Raw genomic sequence first — 18,248 nt, 5'->3', positions numbered from 1 at the left:
ACTAATATCACAGTTAGTCATGAAGGACTTACTACTTACCCTCTAATATCATGAAAAAGATAAGGACATAACTTTTACCACTCTTATTCAAGATAGTGCTGGAAGTTCTAGCTAGGTCAAAGAAGCAAGAAAAGGAAAAAAGGCATAGACATTAGAAAGGAAGAAATAACTGTCCTTATTTGCATGATTGCAAGGTGACATGATTGTTTATAAAGAGAATCTCAAGGAATAGAAAACAGAACCTAAAAAAAAAAAACCTTTTAGAATGAATAAGTAAGTTCATCAAGCCGCAGGACACAAAAATGAATAAACAGAAATCAACTTCTGTATATTAACAATAAACATGTGGAAACTGAAATTAAAAATATACAATCACTCAAAAATAGGTGTAATTCTAACAGAACATGTACATGACTTACGTACTGAAAACTACACAATCATAATGAAAGAAGTTAAAGAAAATCTGAAAAAAATGGAGAGACATACTATGTTCATGGATTGGAAGAGTCAACATAGTAAAGATGCCAGTTCTCCCCAAATTGATATACAGGTTTGATGTAATTCCTATAAAATCTCAGCAAATATTTTTTGTAGTTATAGTCCAGATAATTCTAAAATTTAAGTGGAAAGGCATAAGAGCTAGAATAGCTAAGGCCGTTTAAAAAAAGAAGTTGAGAGAAATGAGTCCTACCTAATTTCAAGACTTATTACAGAGTTTCAGAAATCAAGACTGCAGTATTGGCAGAGGAGTAGACACTGATCAATAGAACAGAATAAAGAACACAGAAATAGACTCAGATAAATATACTGAGTTGATATTTGAAAAAGGTGCAAAAGCAATTCAATGGAAGTAGAGTAGCCATTTCAACAAATAGTGGTGGGACAGTTGGCACAAAATATCTTTGACTTAAATCTCACACCTTATACAAAAATTTAAAGGTTTCTTAAACTTGACTCCAAAAGCATGATATGGAAGAGAAGAAAATAGATAAATTATACTTCATCAAAATTAAAAACTTTTTGAAAATACCCTATTAAGAGGATGAAAAGACAAGCTATAGACTGAGAGAAAATATTGGCAAACCGCATATCCAACAAAGGACTAGTGTGTAGAATATATAAAGTACTCTTAAAACTCAACAGTAAAAAAAACCCCCAAACAATCCAGTTAGACTCAGGACAAAGGACTCAACTAGATATCTCATCAAAGAAAATATACAGAGAGCAAATAAGCATATGAAAAGATGTTTAACATCCTCTATCATTAGAGAAATGCAAATTAAAACGAGATACCTCCACACACCTATTAGAATGACTGAAATCCAGAACACTGACAATACGCAGATTTATTTATAATTGCTAAAATTTGAAAGCAAACAAGATACCTTTCTGTAAGGGAATGAATAAATAAACTGTATGCATCTAGACAATATAATATTATTTTAAATATAAAGAGCTACTAAATCATGAAAAGACATGAAAGAAACTTAAATGCATGTTAATAAGTAAATGAAGCCAATCTGAAAAGGCTGTACACTTTATGATTCCAACTACTTAACTTTCTGGAATAGGCAAAACTCTGGAAACAGTAATAAAGATGAGTGTTTTCCAGGGCTTAGTGGGGAGAAAGACAGAAATAGAGCAAAGAAGATTTTTAGGGCACTAAAACTATTCAGTACAATAATATAATGGTCGACACATGTCATTATATATTTTTCAAAACCCATAGACTGTGCAATATGGAAATAAACTGTGGACTTTGGGTGATGATGTGTCAATGTAGGTTCACAGATTATAACATGTATCGTTCTGGTGTGGGATGTGGATAGTGAGGGAAACTATACATGTAAGGAGGTAGGGGATATATGGGAACTTTCTAATTTTTCAGTTTTTCAATATATATATATATTCAGCATATAAATTAGCTATTAGAAAATATAAATTGAAACTATAATGACATATCACTACATTTCTATCAGAATAGAAATAAAAAAATAAAATAAATTTTTTGGGTATTCCCGGGTGGCTCAGCGGTTTAGCACCTGCCTTTGGCCCAGGGCGTGATCCTGGAGTCCTGGGATCGAGTCCCACATCAGGCTCCCTGCATGGAGCCTGCTTCTCCCTCTGCCTGCCTCTCTCTCTCTCTCTCTCTCTCTCTCTCTCTCGAATAAATAAAATCTTTAAAACATTTTTTATTTTTCTAAAATAAAAATTAATGACAACATCAAGTTCTGGCAATGATGCAGAGAAAAATGGATCTTTTGTGTATTTGCTGGTGAGAGTATAAAATGGTACAGCCACTCTGGAAAACAGTTTGGGAGTTCTTAAATAAATAAACATGCAACTACCGTACAACCTAATAATGTACTCCTGGGCATTTGTCTCAGAGAAATGAAGACCTATATGTTCACACAAACTCCTGTAGAGGAATGTTTATAACAGCTTTACTTGTAATAGCCCCAAAAGGGCTACAGCCCAGCTGTTCTTCAGTGAGTGAATGGTTAAACAAACTTTGATACGTCTGCACCATGGAATACTAGTCAGGAATTAAAAGGAATCAAACTATTGATTCATGCAACAATTTGGATGAGTCTCCAGAGAATTAAAATGGGTGAAAAAAGCCAACCCTCAAAGGCTATATACTGTATAATCACATTCACATAACATTCTTGAAATGACAAAATTATAGAAATGTAGAAAGAGATGAGTGGGTGCCAAAGACTTAAGGAGGAGAAGGCAGTGGGAGGGTAGTAGGTGTGGCTTTAAAAGGCAACATGAGATGCTTTTGTGGAAATGTTGGAAACATTCTGTATCTTGCCATATTCTGTAGTTTTGCAAGATGTTACCATTGAGGAAAACTGGTTAAAGGGTATAGGAACTCTCTCTGAATTATTCTTTACAACTGCTCGTGAATCCACAATTCTCTCAAAATAAAAAGTTTAATTAAAAACACAATTTGATAAGTTAAAAAAGAAAAAAGGACTGCAGACTATGGCATCCTGTGAATGTATTGCAATTTATTCAGACAATTTCTTAGTGCCTTACATGGAGGTTATTATAATTTTCTTATTTCAGAGAGCACTGGTATGAATGCCCTTGTAGCTAAAATTTGGCACATATCCTTACTCATTTTCTTACAATATATCCCAGGAAATGGAATCGCTGGTCAAAGGCTGTATATTTTTTTCACCCTTTCTGGACCTCTTTGCATCCAAAGTATAGAAAGATGCAGTATTGGAAGCATTGAAGTTATGTGAGCATTCAAGATGGGAACAGAAGGAAACATTTTAAAAGATGTCAGTCACTTTTGTATTTATCTTGAGCAGTTTAGGCATGAGGAATTGCCAATGTAGTATAAGAAGCACATTTTGATACAGATTTCAAAAGTTTTTCATTTGAAAAATGTGTATAATAATAGTCTCTACCTTCTGGGGTTGTTGTAGCGATTAAACACATGGAAAGCCCTTGGAAGAGTGCTTGGCACATAATAAAGTCTTGATAAATGGTAGCTGCCGTTATGATTATGCCATGATTGGAATTCTGAGTGACACAGGGATTCATACCCACCGATAGGAGGAAGCCCATTGCCTCCCATCTTTAGAATGTCTCTGTTGCTTTGAAGGAATTTTAAAATTAATGTCGTATGGTTATTAACTCACATGTGGTGAAAATGTTTTTATTAACTTGTTTAGATTTAATCCTTTAAAGTATGTTTCTTGGTACGAAAAATTTCCCAAGTTTTAGGTAGTCGTATTTACAAGTCATTTCTTTATGGTTTTTGCTGTTGAGGATATATATGTCTGTAAGAACCTTTGTCACAAGAAAATGGTACAAACACCTTATTTTATGTTTTATTTTATTTTTGTTGAATCTTAGGGGCAGAGAATTGCTTATTCATGACATATTATCATTGGTACATGCATGGTCCTCTTACATGCATTTATTGCCTTGATTTTAAGAATGTGATAAGCACCCATGAACCCACCACCCAGTAACTTAGAGTCTTGAAGTAATTTGCATTCTTTTTTTTTTTTGTAAAGATTTTATTTATTTATTCATGAGAGACACACACACACACACACAGAGGTAGAGACAAAAGCAGAGGGAGAAGCAGGCTCCACACAGGGAGCCCGACGTGGGACTCGATCCTGGATCTCCAGGATCAGGCCCTGGGCTGAAGGCAGCACCAAACTGCTGAGCCACCGGAGCTGCCCAATTTACATATCTTGTATGTGTTCTGCACCACCCTGTCCTCCTCCCTCTTTTTACTCAAGAAACCATCCAGATTCTGTGTTTATCCTCTTATATTGCTCAGATTAATCAATATACCTGTCTCATTTTACCTTAACCGAGGCATATAGTCAGTTGTATCCATATGCTACTGTGTTTTCCATACATGCCCCCATTTATGAACCTTTGTTCCAAGCACACTTTCACATTTTTTTTTTCCTGGGCTTCAGGTGAAAATGTGCATATGCACCTGGGAGTAGAATTGCTGAGTTATATAATATGTGTCAAGTTGTTTTCCAAGGTGGTTATATATCTTTTCCTTCCAGAAACATTGTTTAAGAGATCTTGTGGAACCATATCCTCTCTAACACTTGGTATTGCTAGACTTTTTTCCCCCCAGTTCACTGTTATTCTGTTATATGTAAAAATAGTATCACTATGGGCATTAGACATAAAATGCTATCTCATTATGTCTTGGCTTTGCATGTCCCTGGTTTGTTATATTTATTAGCTATGTCTTTTCTCTACTGAGATGCCTATTTTGTCTTTTGCTCATTTTATTTTTCCAATTTTAATTTGTGGCTGTAAATCTTTGGTGACATGAAATTTATTTTTGGTTAAGGCATGTGTTGACTTAACCTTTTTCACAAATGGTTTTCCCAACAATGATCTTATTTTGGAATATCCCTCAAGAAAGTTTATAGTGTTCTCCATATGCTTTTCTCACGATCTTAAGTTTGTAATAAAGAGCTTAAATTATGCTGATGAGAAAATAATTTTGTTGGTCTTCCTTGATGGGGTTGTCTTAACATTATACAAATTACCCAACAGCCTTGTCTGGGTAGATGCCCTGAACACAGTTCTGCTGGAGAGCCCCTGCTAACTCAGGTGAAGACCATTTTACCTGCTGCACAACCAACCAGCCCATGGCAGCCAGCCTGTGGGTTTCAGCTTCACAGACCTGGCACACATCAGGGGCTAAGTAAATGCTTGTCAGTTAACATAAGATGAATAATTCAACAAATGATTCCACTAATTTCACCCAATTGCACATCTTTCTCTCTATGAGTTTGATTGTGCAGGCAAAACATTTGGGCTCTTTACTGGAACATGATCTTAATTTTCTACACAGTTTTGAAAGTACATCATCAAGTTAATTTTCTCCTTGAATAAGAGGCCTTCATATAAGAAGATAGATCTATCCCACAGATTTATGCATATGCATAGCGTTGGACATTCTATTTGTAAAAATCTAGCTTGGCTTTGAGGGAAAAGATCAACCTTTGGACTCTGTGGTCTATATCACCAGGCAGGAAAGCCATAAAAAATGCTCTATATTTGAAGGCCGTGAAAGCCCTCGGCACCCTAGTGCTGACCAGCACTTTTGAGAGAAACAGCAAACCCAGGGAGCTGGTAATGTGTACTAATGAGCTCTGTATCCTGAAATCCATATTGCAGAAAGGATTGAAATCTACAGAAAGCCACATCTGTGTGCTCCTCGCCAGACCCCAGCAAGAAGCCTGAATACAGCGTGTCATTATGATTAATTGTGGGTAATGAGGGTCTTATGAACCCAAGAAAGAGAAGCGTTTGTTTCTCTGCTGCTACAGTTAGAGCCTCTGATTTGTTTTCAAGCACTCTACAGAGGAAAGCCAAAATAGAACAGGACTATTCTATAGCCATTCCTTACTTTTCTTGCCAGGCATTTCAGTAAATTAACACACACGGACCAGTTAGGGACTTTCTAAGCTCTTTCAGGGATACGATTTCAAAAAAGAGAAAAAAAAGGTTTCCGGGTTCAAAGAATTTTCATAAAATCAGGCTGTAGGAAATCTGCTGTGAGTTCTCAGAGAAGCTCACTGGTGCTCTGGGTTTAGATACAAATAGGACAATGTTCATAGAAGCCACGTGAAAAAAAATTCTTTTATGAAGCATCGGTATTTTCGTCATTCTCAAACCTACCAGAAGGTGGTGCAAATTCACTGCCGATACGGTACAAGAGGACGTGGCTTTCTTTTCTTGAGCCCTGTTTTGAGCAAGTACAGTAAAACAAAACAAAACAAAACAAAACCCACAAACAATCCAAACAAACAAAAACCCTCCCATTTTAAAAAATAAATTAGACTGAAGATTTCATCTTAAAAAACCCAAATAATAATTCCCCTTCGTGTCATGTAACATCTGTCAGGTCCTTCCTGCTGGACTCAGTTGATGTAGTAGGTCAAGATAACAAACAAAACAAAACAGGAATAGGATGAAGATTTGAGAAAGATAGTTTTTTCTCCGTGTAAGAAAATTAACAAGGTGGGGTTTGTAATGGCGTCAAACGCTACACTAAGGAAATGGCCTTGTTGGAGATTCTAACGAACAGGGAAGAAGCAGTTAATCAGACATACATTTCATTCCATTTAAAAAATATTTATTATTGTAGTTTAATGTTTGGAAATTTAAAAATATCTTTAGGATGAAGCACTGTGATTTTCCTTTTGTGTGCCAGCCTGAGCATTTTTGAAATGACAAACTTTCCTTTACGAAGATAATATAAGATGCAGAAGACCCAACAAGAGTGTTTAAAAAACAAACCAAAAGAAAAAAGAAAACAAAACCCCACCATTAACAGCCAAAATCACAAAACCTTCTTTATTTGGTGTGAGGCTAGCGCTGAAAGCAAGCCCTAGTTTAGAGCAACTTATCTGTGTGCCCACTTTTCCAATAGTGAAGAGCATCGTTAGAGATATAACGTCCACCTGAGAGGGAGAAAGTTTTTTTTTTTTAATTACTTATTATTGCAATAACATATCAAACTGAGTCACTTTCCAAAAATCCTTTTCTAGATCCTCCCAGTTTCCAAGACCACTCCGGTCTAAACAGAGAGGGAGTATTTTTTGAATAAAAACAAAACAAAACAAACAAAACAAAACCCCCCAAACCTTTGTATTTAGAAATCAAAACAAAGACCCAAAAGAAGGCTTGAACATTTTCAAATTAGAATTTCTAAAGACAACGCACCCAGAGAGTGACCTCAGAGTTCTGGGTTAGTACTGATTTTTCAGCCCGAAATCGAGCACAGTTTTATTAACAAATGTTACCAGAGAGAACAATGTATATATTTTTTTCTAACTAAAATCTAGCTTTTAAAAAATTAATTTGCTCTCCGCATTGCCGGATTACATTTTCATTTAACTTCGGTGCCGTGCCTTATAATTAGTTTTTCTTGATCTTGTTTTCTTGGGGAAAAAAAGGGGGAAAAAAAGTAGAAAGAAAAAAAAAGGGCTGGGGCAGGGGGGGGGGGGGGAAGCAAGCCTGTAGGTTGCAGTTAAAATATTTTCCTTTATTGCGCCTGGCGGGAAAAGAACCAACAACATTGAACCCGGGGCGACGGGCGCGGCTCTCGCCCCAGAGCTCAGCCTCTCGCCGTAAGGTCCTGGGGCGTCGCGGGGAGCCGCACGGGCAGGGGGACGCGGCCGGCAGGGAAGCGGGTCTTCGGGAGCACGCGGGGCTCGCTTTCAGCGACTTGTCGGCGCTCGCCGGCACCGTCCCGGGCTCACCTGCCAGGTCCCCCTCCTGCGCCCGCTTTGTCTGGCGCGCCCCGCACAGCCTCGTGCTGCCGAGGGACCCGCAGCGGAGCCGGCTCCTTGGCTGGCGTCTGCGCCCTGCAGGGACTGGAGGCGCGAGCGGCGCGGGGCCTCGGCACGCAGGGACATAAAAGAGTTTCATCCAAACGCGGGACGGGACGTGTCGGGATTAGGCAGCGTTTCCTTTCAGCCAAGCTACAGAGCGGATCTGCATTTCCTATTTCGCTGCTTCCCCCGAAGAAACTTTTCTTTCTGCTTTTCTTCCCCGACCCCCGCCCCCGCCTCCACCCTCCGCCGCCCCCGCCCCACCGCGTGCCCCGGAGTCGGGGCAACGGTCCTCGGCCGAGGCCGGCCCCTCGGAGCCCGGGAGCCCCGGCGAGCGCCTGGCGGCTGTGAATACCCGCAGCTCTCACGGCCCTGCGCGGGGCTGACACCCAGCGCGGCCCTCGGCTGGGCGCGCCGCCCCCGCGCCCCGCGCCCAGCACCCCGCGCCCCGCACCCCGCGCCCCGCAGGGTCACGGCCCCGGGCCGGGGCAGGGCCGAGGCCAGATGCCGCCGCGTCTGGGGCCACTCGGCGCTCCCTCCTCCCGCGGCCCCTCCCCGGCCCCGGCCCCGGCCCCGGCCCCGGCCCCCGCGAGTGCGCGGCGCGGGTCTCGGCCCCCGCCCCCGGCCGCGTGTCCCGGTTCCCGCGCGGACGGCCGAGGAGATGCGCGCAAACTGAGCTGCGTTTGGCACTTTTGCTCCACTTGAGCGGGAATCGGAGGAGCCCCGGCGAGAGCCCGAGAGGAGAGGCCGCGTGGACGGCGGCGGGTTGGAGTCCGCGGACCGTGGCTCCCTTCCCCGCCCGCAGACCCCCGCGCACATTTTTTTTTTTTTTCCTCCAGAAGCTGATGTTTCACTTGGTCTTAGTTTTTCTTTTTTAGTGGTATTAGTCATAATTAAACAAAAAAGTAATTAGCGGTCGTTGGGCATCAGCGCGCCGGGAGCGCTGGGGGCTCCCTCCCCTCCCTCCGGGGAGGCCGCGGTGGGGGCCCTTTGGGCCAGGTGGACGGTGCTGTAGGGTTAAGAAGCGTCAGACCTCGGAGAAGGGCCTCACTTCCTCTTCGTTTTGTAGCCCTTTGTGTTACATACGGGGGCAAGCAAGGTCTGCCAATCACTACCATTTCTCTTTCTTGTTCTATAAAGACGGGGTCGTCACAGCAACAGGGACATGACAGGCTGGTATCTCTCTCGAGCTCCAGGGGGCCCCTAATAGGATTGAAGCAAAAGATCAAGCGAATGGTTTCCTATTTTAGGCCCGTAATAACTCCCAACTGCTTGCATATACATGGGCCTTACAGTATTATGAGGCAATTTTTAATCCCAGCAAAGAGTAGCCTGTTTTCTAGCAGAGTCTATTTTAGAAAACCCTACGGGAGCCACCCTCCCTCACTACCCTCCATCCTCATTTGCCCCTCTTCTCTGTGTTTGAGGGGCTGGCGGCAAATACCACCGCCCCACCCCCCCACACACACACACCTCCTGATTTCACTTATTACCCCTCCTCCAGAAGCTGAAGGTACCACTTCCTTTCATTAATTCACTTTACCAGCTCAAAGTAAATACTCCGTTTAGAAGGAACAAAGACACCCCTCTTTGGTATTCAGTTGAAGTCCCCTGTGGGATCAGAAGTTTGCACGTCTTTTGGAGAAACTGGCCTCCTCCGATGTGGCTTAGCCAGACACCCCCACCCCATAACCCTCCAACAGACACACACCTACAAAAAAACACAAAGCGGCTGAAGGAAGAATGAAAAGGTCTCTCTCCCCCAGGGCCATTTATGTTCAAAACGCAACGTGAAGTCACGGGGAGGTGGAGAGGGTGTGTGTGGCGTGTGGATGTCCCGGGTGTGGTTGTGGAGTAGAGAGAGGAAACAAATGAAATGTGTGGGATAAGGCCGCGGTTTGTTTTCACCCCCAAGACCTGGGGAAACCCATCAAATGAGACTGACTTCAAAAAACCAAGACTGCCTGGGAAATCTGAATGCAAACATCCCTAGAATAATCAGCACCACCAACATCTGTCACCGCAGCTGTTTCCTTTCTGGTTGGTGAGAGAACCTGTCTCTCTCCCCTGGGCTGGCAGTGAACTCCAAGCAACGGGCCCTGGGTCTTGTTCTTCCAAACAGAATCCTGTATGTTTCAGTGCTCTTAGCTTCTTAGAGATAAAACACGAGGCAAAACAAACATGACATTGCCACCTTTTAGGTGAAAATAAGTAGCTTTGTAAAGTAAGTTAAGCGTTTTTGTTATGTTGTCATAGGTAGGGAAACTGAGGCACAGGGGCAGCCAGGAAACTTTCAAATTATTGTCCAGGGAGCAATCAGTATTGAGGAATTCAGTCTTGAGCCTACTGGGTTCTGCTAGGTGTCTTGGAAGGCACTGGGTTAAAAAGAGAGAAAGAGAGAGAGAGAGAGAGAGAGAGAGAGGTAAGAATTTTTATGGCTGGTTTTCCCTTTCATTTGATCAGAAGATCATTGTTGAGCATCTAGAATGTGGAGGACAAAATGCTTTGTTATGGAGGGGTGAAGAATGAAATCTGGTCACCGCCCTAAGAGAAAATGTGTTCCAGGAGGGGCACTGTGATATAGCAACGTGGTGGTGCGGTCTGAGGTTATGGGAGGGAGGTCTGACAAGGGAACTGGGAATGTCTGGCTGGGGTGACCTGCAGAGACTCCACTGGAAGAAGTGGCCTTGGAGTTTCCAGGAAATGAAAGTTGACTGAGGTTCTGATAGGTAGTGGCAGGAGGGGATGTTGAAGATGCAGAGAACGGTATGCATTCACAGTCACTAGGAAACAAGCAAATTAAAATTTCAGGGGATGAAAAAAAATTTTCAGGGGATGGGGGAGATAAGGCAGGGATGAAAAGACAGAGCTACTCTCGGGCTGAGACTTTTTGACTTTAGCCAGTGGACAAGGGGAGCCCCGAAGTGACAAAGTTAGGGGGCATTTGTTGTGGGTGAATCCAGGGGTGATGCCCAGGCCGGGTCTGGGGTTGGGGAGGCTGTGGTAGGCCTGAGGTAGGAGGGCTGCTGTTGCAGGACAGTGGTATAGGGATGGAAAGAAAAAAATGATCGTGCAAGAATCGGATGGACGTAGGGCTCAGAATGCAGAGGCAGGTCAGAGGTGACTGAGCCTTCAAGCCTGGGTGACCAGGGAAAAAAGACAGCCTCGTTATGTGCAAGGAATTAATATAACATTTAAACCCAGCATTACATGCAGAATGTTTAGAACATCAAGAGCATCATGAAAACATAGAAATTCAGATACTGACATTGATAAGCTTTTACCAGTGTTGAAGAGCTTTGTTTATCAAAGCCAGACACTTGGCCTCATGGTTGAACCCCAGCCAGACTTAAACCTCACGTCTCAGAGCCTTTGTGGGGTGGATTGAGAAGAAGCCTGTAAAAAAAAAAAAAAAAAAAAGCATATTTTCTTCAGGACATATTATGCTTCCTTAGCACTCATTTCAATTTTTACGCCATTATTGAGAAAGGAAGTTAGAGAAGGATATCCCAGAGGCATTTTCTTCTGCAACTCCCAGGCATGAGGAAATGTTCAGGTGTTAAAATTGTTCTGTGTTTATTTACTTATTTTTCAGTTACATCCAATGTTTGCCTGAGAATATTCCAGAGGGCAGATACCTGAATCATCATGCAGCCAATGCAGGCCAGAAGGACGGATAATAGTGAAACGGCACTGGACTGGGCCTCTGGGTCGAGTTCCCTTCTCGGTTATGCCAACAAGGCTATTATACTCTGTACTCTCAATGAGAGCGGTACTCTCTGGGCCTGATTTTGCCCCCAGAAAAATGAGGTGAGTCAAATGATCGTGAAAGTTCTTAAAGGCCCTTTCCAGCTCCAGGCCCGTGGATCATTGAGGCTACTCTTTCTCTGAATTTTCCCAGCAGTTTCATCTTTATTGTCTGTATTCTGATTTGCAGGTGCAAACAGAAAAGATATTAATGTTGGATGGTTTAGACTTTATTCCGGATTTTAATTACTTCATTTGCATTGAACTTTATAAATACTTGGAAAGCAGCATGCCATCCATCCTCACTGGGTCCACAAAACTGCCATGTGAAGTGAGTCAGCAGGGCATTTTATCCCCAAATGTATAATAGCTAATGATAATCATTTCCTTTCATGGAGCCCCTATATGTGCTAACCTGTGCCTTCCATTAAATGTCTCATTTACTCACCATAATACCTGATAGATATTGTTATGCCCACTTTACAGATCAGAAAGCCAAGGCTAATAGGAGTTGGGACTCACTGAATGCAGTCTCCTCATCGATGGCTGAGTCAGAATTTGAATCTGGGTATCTTAGCTCCAGTTTCAGGCTTTCTAAGGTCTGGGCAAGTTATACAAGGCCTGCCAACTATCTCCTTCTCCTACACAATATTCCTTACATATATTTACCATCCATATGATCAAAGGACAGTGTTGGCCAGTATGGCCTTCCATGGCCTTGTCATTGAAACATAAGAGATTTAAACCAGGCAAACTGTTGACAAATGTTTGTCAGGCACCCCATGCATGTCTAATACTCTACCATGGGCTTCAGGACCCTGAAGAAACACTAGAAATATCTCATTCTATAAGGATTTTACAATCCTAGATGATGAAACCAAGGGAGCCAGTAAAATGTCAGTAAATGGGCGATATAATGTATCATAATGGAAATGACCCAACTTTATAGAATACTCACTCTGCTCCCACTGTGGCCTAGACAATTAGGTGTGATTCTCCTATGACAATTAGGTGTGATTCTCCTATGACAAGTCTATGCAGTGGCACTCTTTACATCTCTTTTAGGGAGGGGGATTCCGAGAGTATGGTTCAGTCACTGCTGGATGTCCCACAGCTGGCAAGTGGCAAAGCCAGGATTTTATCTGGGGCCTCTGACCACAAAGTCCACTCTCCTTCCCTGTGCCTCACGGCTTCTCATTCTTGACACATTATGCAAACGTAGGTCAAGGTGGGAGGGACGATGTCTGGAAATAGGAAAATTCAGGGTTTTGAGATGTGATAAGACATTCTCTGCAATATGCTGGACAGGAAAAGGGTTTTATAACCTTGCCTTACAGTGGAAAATAAATACCATAGGGAATTTTCAAAGTACTGCAGGAGAGAAGAAATCAGTGGGCATTGGGATTTGGAGAAGATGGGCTTTGGGTCTGAAAGCTGGGTTCAGATCTTGACCTCATGATTTACAAGCTGAGGTTAATCTCTCTACACCTCAGTATTCTTGTCTGTAAATAGGGTAATGATATGTCTCTGTTTCAACTTATGATATGGCATTTGAAATGTCTGACAGGATGACTGGCCTCATGGCAGATGCTCAGGAAAATGACAGTTACCTGAGGCAGCTGTACAGTGAGAGCCTGTTGACAAAACCTACAAATAACATGTTGATTCAAAGTGAAGACAGTTGGAGAATTTGTTATTTAGCCAAGGGCTTCCTTGCCCTGGGTTTTGATTCATTTCCTGGTGTTTTTACTGTTGGAATTAATAGGTAAGCCAAGAAGACCTGGTTCTGGCTATCTATTGCTGCATAATAAACCACCCAAATCAGTGGCTTAAGGCAACACTCATTTATTTTGTTTATGAGTATGAGGGTTGACTGGGCTTAGCTAGGCAGTTCCTGCTCGGAGTTCCTCAGACAATCGTAGTCAGGTAGTTCTGGGGCTGGGGTCATCTGGAAACTTCTTCACTCTTGTATCTGAAGTCCGGGCTGGAAGACTCAATGAGTTGGGGCTCCTTGGACATCTCTCTCTAGGTGGTATCCCCACATGGTGTCTCTGGAAAACTAACAGAAGACCAGGGGGAGTCCTCAGTGACCTGCTCAGGTCCTGTGCCCATTCCTGAACCAATCACTGTGGCCAGAAGGAGGCTGTGCTTTGATTGGGTGAACCCAGATCATGGGCTTCTCCTGGGTCAGCCCCATGAGACTGCGAGTGGGAAAATGATGATTCTCAGGGGAAAACTGAAGTGGAGATGGATGATGGAAAAGCAAGGTTATCACTGTCTTGTGGAGTTCTTTGCTTCTCACTGGTGCTCAAAAGATACTTGTTATGGTAATGATGGGTGGGGATAAGTCTAACACCCCTTGCATAGAGGTACCAGACCAACCGGTGGCTTCTCTGCCTGGACTGGAGGCTGCACACCATACTGTTGCCTTGGGGTTGGCATGGCAGGCAGGCTGAGGGTTTTATGAACTCTACGCTTTGGCCAGACTTGCCTTTTCCTACATCTGTGTCTTTGCTTCGTCATCTCTTCTACTTAGAATGGCCTTCCCACCCATTCCCACTATTTGGAATTATATCCCCCAATTTGTAAGATCCAATTTATGGTCATTTTTAATAAGATTTTATTTATTTGAGAGGTACAGAGAGAGAGAGAGAGACATAGGCAGAGGGAGAAGCAGGCACCCCATGGGGAGCCTGATTGGAACTTGATCCCAGGACTCCAGGATCACAACCTGAGCCAAAGACAGATGCTCAACTACTGAGCCACCCAGGTGTCCCCATTTATGGTCATTTTAGTCAAAGGCAAACTTTTCTTCCTCCAGTCTTTATGGCCTTGCTGCTCAAAGTGTGGTCCAAGTGCCATCTGCAGCAGCGTCACCTGGGGACTTGTCAGAATCTTGGTCACTTCAGATCACTTGATCAGATCTCCCTATCAGAGTCTGCATTTTAACATGATTCCCAAGTGGTTTATAGCGACATTAAAATTTGAGCCACACCACTCCAGAGCAGTGGTCCTTACAGAGTGGTCCAAGGAACCACTTTCAGGGATCTGAGAAGTCAAGACTCTTTTCCACACTAAAACTTCTCAGCTTGCTCTTGGCACTGGGTTAGTGAGTATCTGGTGAGGCCTGCCTCTACTTCCTTATCCTTGAGAGAAAGCAGGAGTCCTGGGGTTTCTCCCTGGGCATCCAGCTCCATGGATTTCCTTTGTTGGCTCAGGCTTTGACACTGAGCCTTAGAATATCAATATTTGCAAAACACTTTGAAAATTAGGAAATCCTGGGATCCCTGGGTGGCGCAGCGGTTTAGCGCCTGCCTTTGGCCCAGGGCGCGATCCTGGAGACCCGGGATCGAATCCCACGTCGGGCTCCCGGTGCATGGAGCCTGCTTCTCCCTCTGCCTGTGTCTCTGCCTCTCTCTCTCTCTCTCTCTCTCACTGTGTGCCTATCATAAATAAATAAAATAAAAAATAAAAAAAAAGAAAATTAGGAAATCCTTTTGGGTAACTAAAAATAAAAAAAATTAGATTAATCCCCTGCCTCATCCTTTCATTTATGACACTTTTCACTCTGCAGCTCACACTGTCCACCTCTCTAGAGGCAGAGGAGGAATTCTTGTTCTCATTGGAAGAATAGTGACTGAGATGAAGAGGAGGTGTATGGCTTGCTAACATCACAGAAGGAGCCAGTGTCATCCAGGACTTGGCTCTCAAAGTGCCTAGACCAGACTTCTTATCACTGGGCTGTTGATCTCAGAATCCATACATGAGCCCAGTGGTGTCCTGGATGCCTTACCACCACGAACAGCTGAAACACCAAGTGGTGGTGAAGCCAGCCAGCCACTCGGGTACCAGAAACAGAGTGCAGGTGATGCGGATGTGGGCATCTCTGTGGGGGCTGAGGCTCATCCGCCTCTTCTGGAAATCTGTTCATCCATCCAGGGCTTTCTGTGTGCCCTACCTGTACTTAGGGATCTCAGTTCTTTCTTTCAGCTGTGGGAGGAAATTTGCACTCTTACCATTCTGACTCTGCACATAAGGAAATAAAGGCTTCCAGGGTAACTGGCTCAGAAATACAGCAGGTAAGTGGCAGATCTGCCACTTTGGAAGATCTGCCTGCTTCTGTGAAATCCCTCTGGCCCTCTTTCCTGATGGTCTGACTTTGCTAAGGGGTTAGATTTATGATCCCCATAATACCTGCTCAGTCTGATCCGGTCATTGAGAAGGGCTGTTCTAAGACCAGCTTTTGGAATCAGAACTCCTTGAAGCTGGACTGCAGTTTCCCCCACCTCTCCCCATACTCCTTCCCTCCTCCCCACTCTCCCCGCTTTCCCACTCTCTCCCCTTCCCCACCTTCCCCCTTCCTTCCTCCTCCTTTCCTCCCTCTTTCTTTCTCTTCTTCCTTACCTCCTGCTCCTTCTTTTCTCTCTGTCGCCCCCCTCATTCTCCCTCCTTCTACCTCTCTCACTCTTCCTTCTCCTCCTTAGAAGCTTCTGGAATCTTAGAAAGTGTTCTGTAAGAGGATGGAGTCTTCCTTTTCTAGGGTTAAAAGCATTGCCATTCCTGGTGCAGAGATGTTCTGGGTAAAAGCCCCTACCGCCCCCCACCATGCCTTCCCTGACACCCTCACCACAGAAATGGTGAGGAGCCTGATGCTCTGAGGATCTCCCAGCCCATAAAGGGCAGCCTCATCTTCCCATCCCACCCCCTGCCCCCCAGGCACTTGAAATCACACATTCTCAATCCACCAGGCTCTGTTTCTACGCCCCACTCCATCCAAGGCAAACTGTCCATTACCCAGCGTTAGGGACTCAGGTGGGGGGCCAGGAAGCTATGGAGAAACCAGCTCATTGAAATCCAGATAATCCCTAAACCTCATTTTCCCTATTGCATATGACTGCCTTTCTGCCCTGCCCCCTTTTACAGGATCGCCAAGAAGCCACCAGACCGCTTTGCCTGGCACTCCTTTTATCTTTCTGGCCTGAGGGGGCCATGGGCTAATGATCAGTGAAATCAGGAAAGGCCAAGAGGCCCAGCTAATCCACAAATTGGATCATCCACCCCTGAATAATCAAGAGTTGCTGGCACAAAAGTTGGTTTCTCTCTTTGATCATCAGCACACTCAAAACACACCTACATTTGCTTCTTGTGGGAGCCCTCTGGTGAGTTAAAGCCTGGTTCTGTTTGGCCAAATAAAATTCAGAGGTAGGACTAAAAGAATCCAGTGTCCCAGTATCCCAGGGGGACTGTTTCAATGTAATATCAGGGAGAAGATGGCAATGAAAAGAGGTTGTGTCAATTCACTAGATTTGATGGGCCAGTTCTACTTGGTGTGGGTGCTTTTTCATCAGGAGGAGAAGGAGTTTAATTATAGTAAACCTCGTCATGCTGTAGCTAATGTTATGTATCTTAACACTGGTGACATAGTGCAGTGATGTTGACACTCATAATTCAGGCATCCACTGCTTTAAGAAAACCCCATGTACAGTTATACTATATGTTGGCAAATTGAACTTCAATAAAAACAAAAACCACCCCCCCCCCCCAAAAAAAAGAAAACCCCATGTACAGAAACTATAATTCCGGGGAAGGAAAGAAATTAGGAAGCCATTACTTGTATTACAGGATGATTCTCTTTTTCTTAACTAAGGCTTTCTTTCAGCTTCTTTTAAATAGTAAGCATATCAGTGATTTTCAAGTGACTTAACTGCTAAAAATTGCATTTACCCATGAGGCGTCATAAATGAGTTCCTGTGCAACAAGCTCCTGTGTTAACAATTTTTAATGATCACAAAGAAACACTGTATTTGATCTCGGCAAAAATGCCGAATGTAGTAGGTGTCCCTTTCTCGGGCTGGGAAGTTCCCATGCACCATGGTATTATGAGGGTGGGTCCCAGAGCAAAGAAAAACCAAGAGTTTGGTTGAATTTTTAGGTCTCAGACAACTTTCTGACAAAGAAACATTTCTGTGTTGGGCCTTGGCAATGGCACCGGCTCTGGACTTCTCTTTGGAGTCAGATAGACAGGAGATTTAATTCTGACCTTGCTACTTACTGGCAACGTTATTTACTGTCCCTGAGTAACCCTCAGTTGCCGCCTCTATGTTCATATCCTGGTCAAGACACTCCAATATTCCTTTCTCACCCCCAAATAATATCCAGAAGCTTCATTATGGCCTACAGGAATCTGGCCACTGTCAACCTCTTTGATCTCTTGCTCACCCAGCTCTAACAGCTTGGACAAGCCACTCACTTCTGCTTTAGGACCTTTGCACATGCTCTTTCCAATCCAGGGAAACTATCCCCCTAGGCTTTGCAAGCCTCCCTCTCTGATTTCATTTAGGTCTTTGCTCAAATGTTATAAAAGGAAAGGACACAGCCTCAGGGAATTGATTCCCAGGCTCCTTCTACTTTCTCCTCCTCACAAGGGGCCACATGGCACCCAGTGCTTCCCCAGCAACAAACTACAGTGATGCAAGTGTGACACTTCTGTGCAGGGAAGCTGACGAGGAACTCAGCACCCATGACTTTCATTGGGTGCTGGTCACTCTACCAAGCACATACTAAAATTTCAGGCTTCCAAAGGAGAAAGCAAGTGTCCAGCATACACAATCTTGTTTCACAGGCTAGAGAGACTGATCTGCTCTTCTCTGT

The 18,248-nt window shown here is 43.6% G+C and overlaps 1 long non-coding RNA gene across 7 annotated transcripts in view; it reads left to right on the top strand.

The window, feature by feature from the left end:
• Positions 1 to 18,248, top strand: part of LOC102151514 — a 190,194-nt gene that overhangs the window by 24,981 nt on the left and 146,965 nt on the right. For 5 of the 7 annotated variants that reach the window (XR_005374106.1, XR_005374104.1, XR_005374101.1 and 2 more), the window contains exons 4-6: positions 11,446 to 11,660; positions 11,788 to 11,928; positions 16,521 to 16,756. This is a non-coding gene — a long non-coding RNA (uncharacterized LOC102151514). Of the gene's footprint in view, positions 1 to 11,445; positions 11,661 to 11,787; positions 11,929 to 15,171; positions 15,463 to 15,587; positions 15,677 to 16,520; positions 16,757 to 18,248 lie in introns of all 7 variants that reach the window. The other 2 variants (XR_005374102.1, XR_005374107.1) reach the window with 2 other exon arrangements.

This window comes from Canis lupus, chromosome 19 (genome assembly GCF_011100685.1).
Source record: "Canis lupus familiaris isolate Mischka breed German Shepherd chromosome 19, alternate assembly UU_Cfam_GSD_1.0, whole genome shotgun sequence".
NCBI classification, from domain to species: domain Eukaryota; kingdom Metazoa; phylum Chordata; class Mammalia; order Carnivora; family Canidae; genus Canis; species Canis lupus.
The sequence above is the reverse complement of the archived record's forward strand: the minus strand, read 5'-3'. Positions and strand labels throughout refer to the sequence as shown.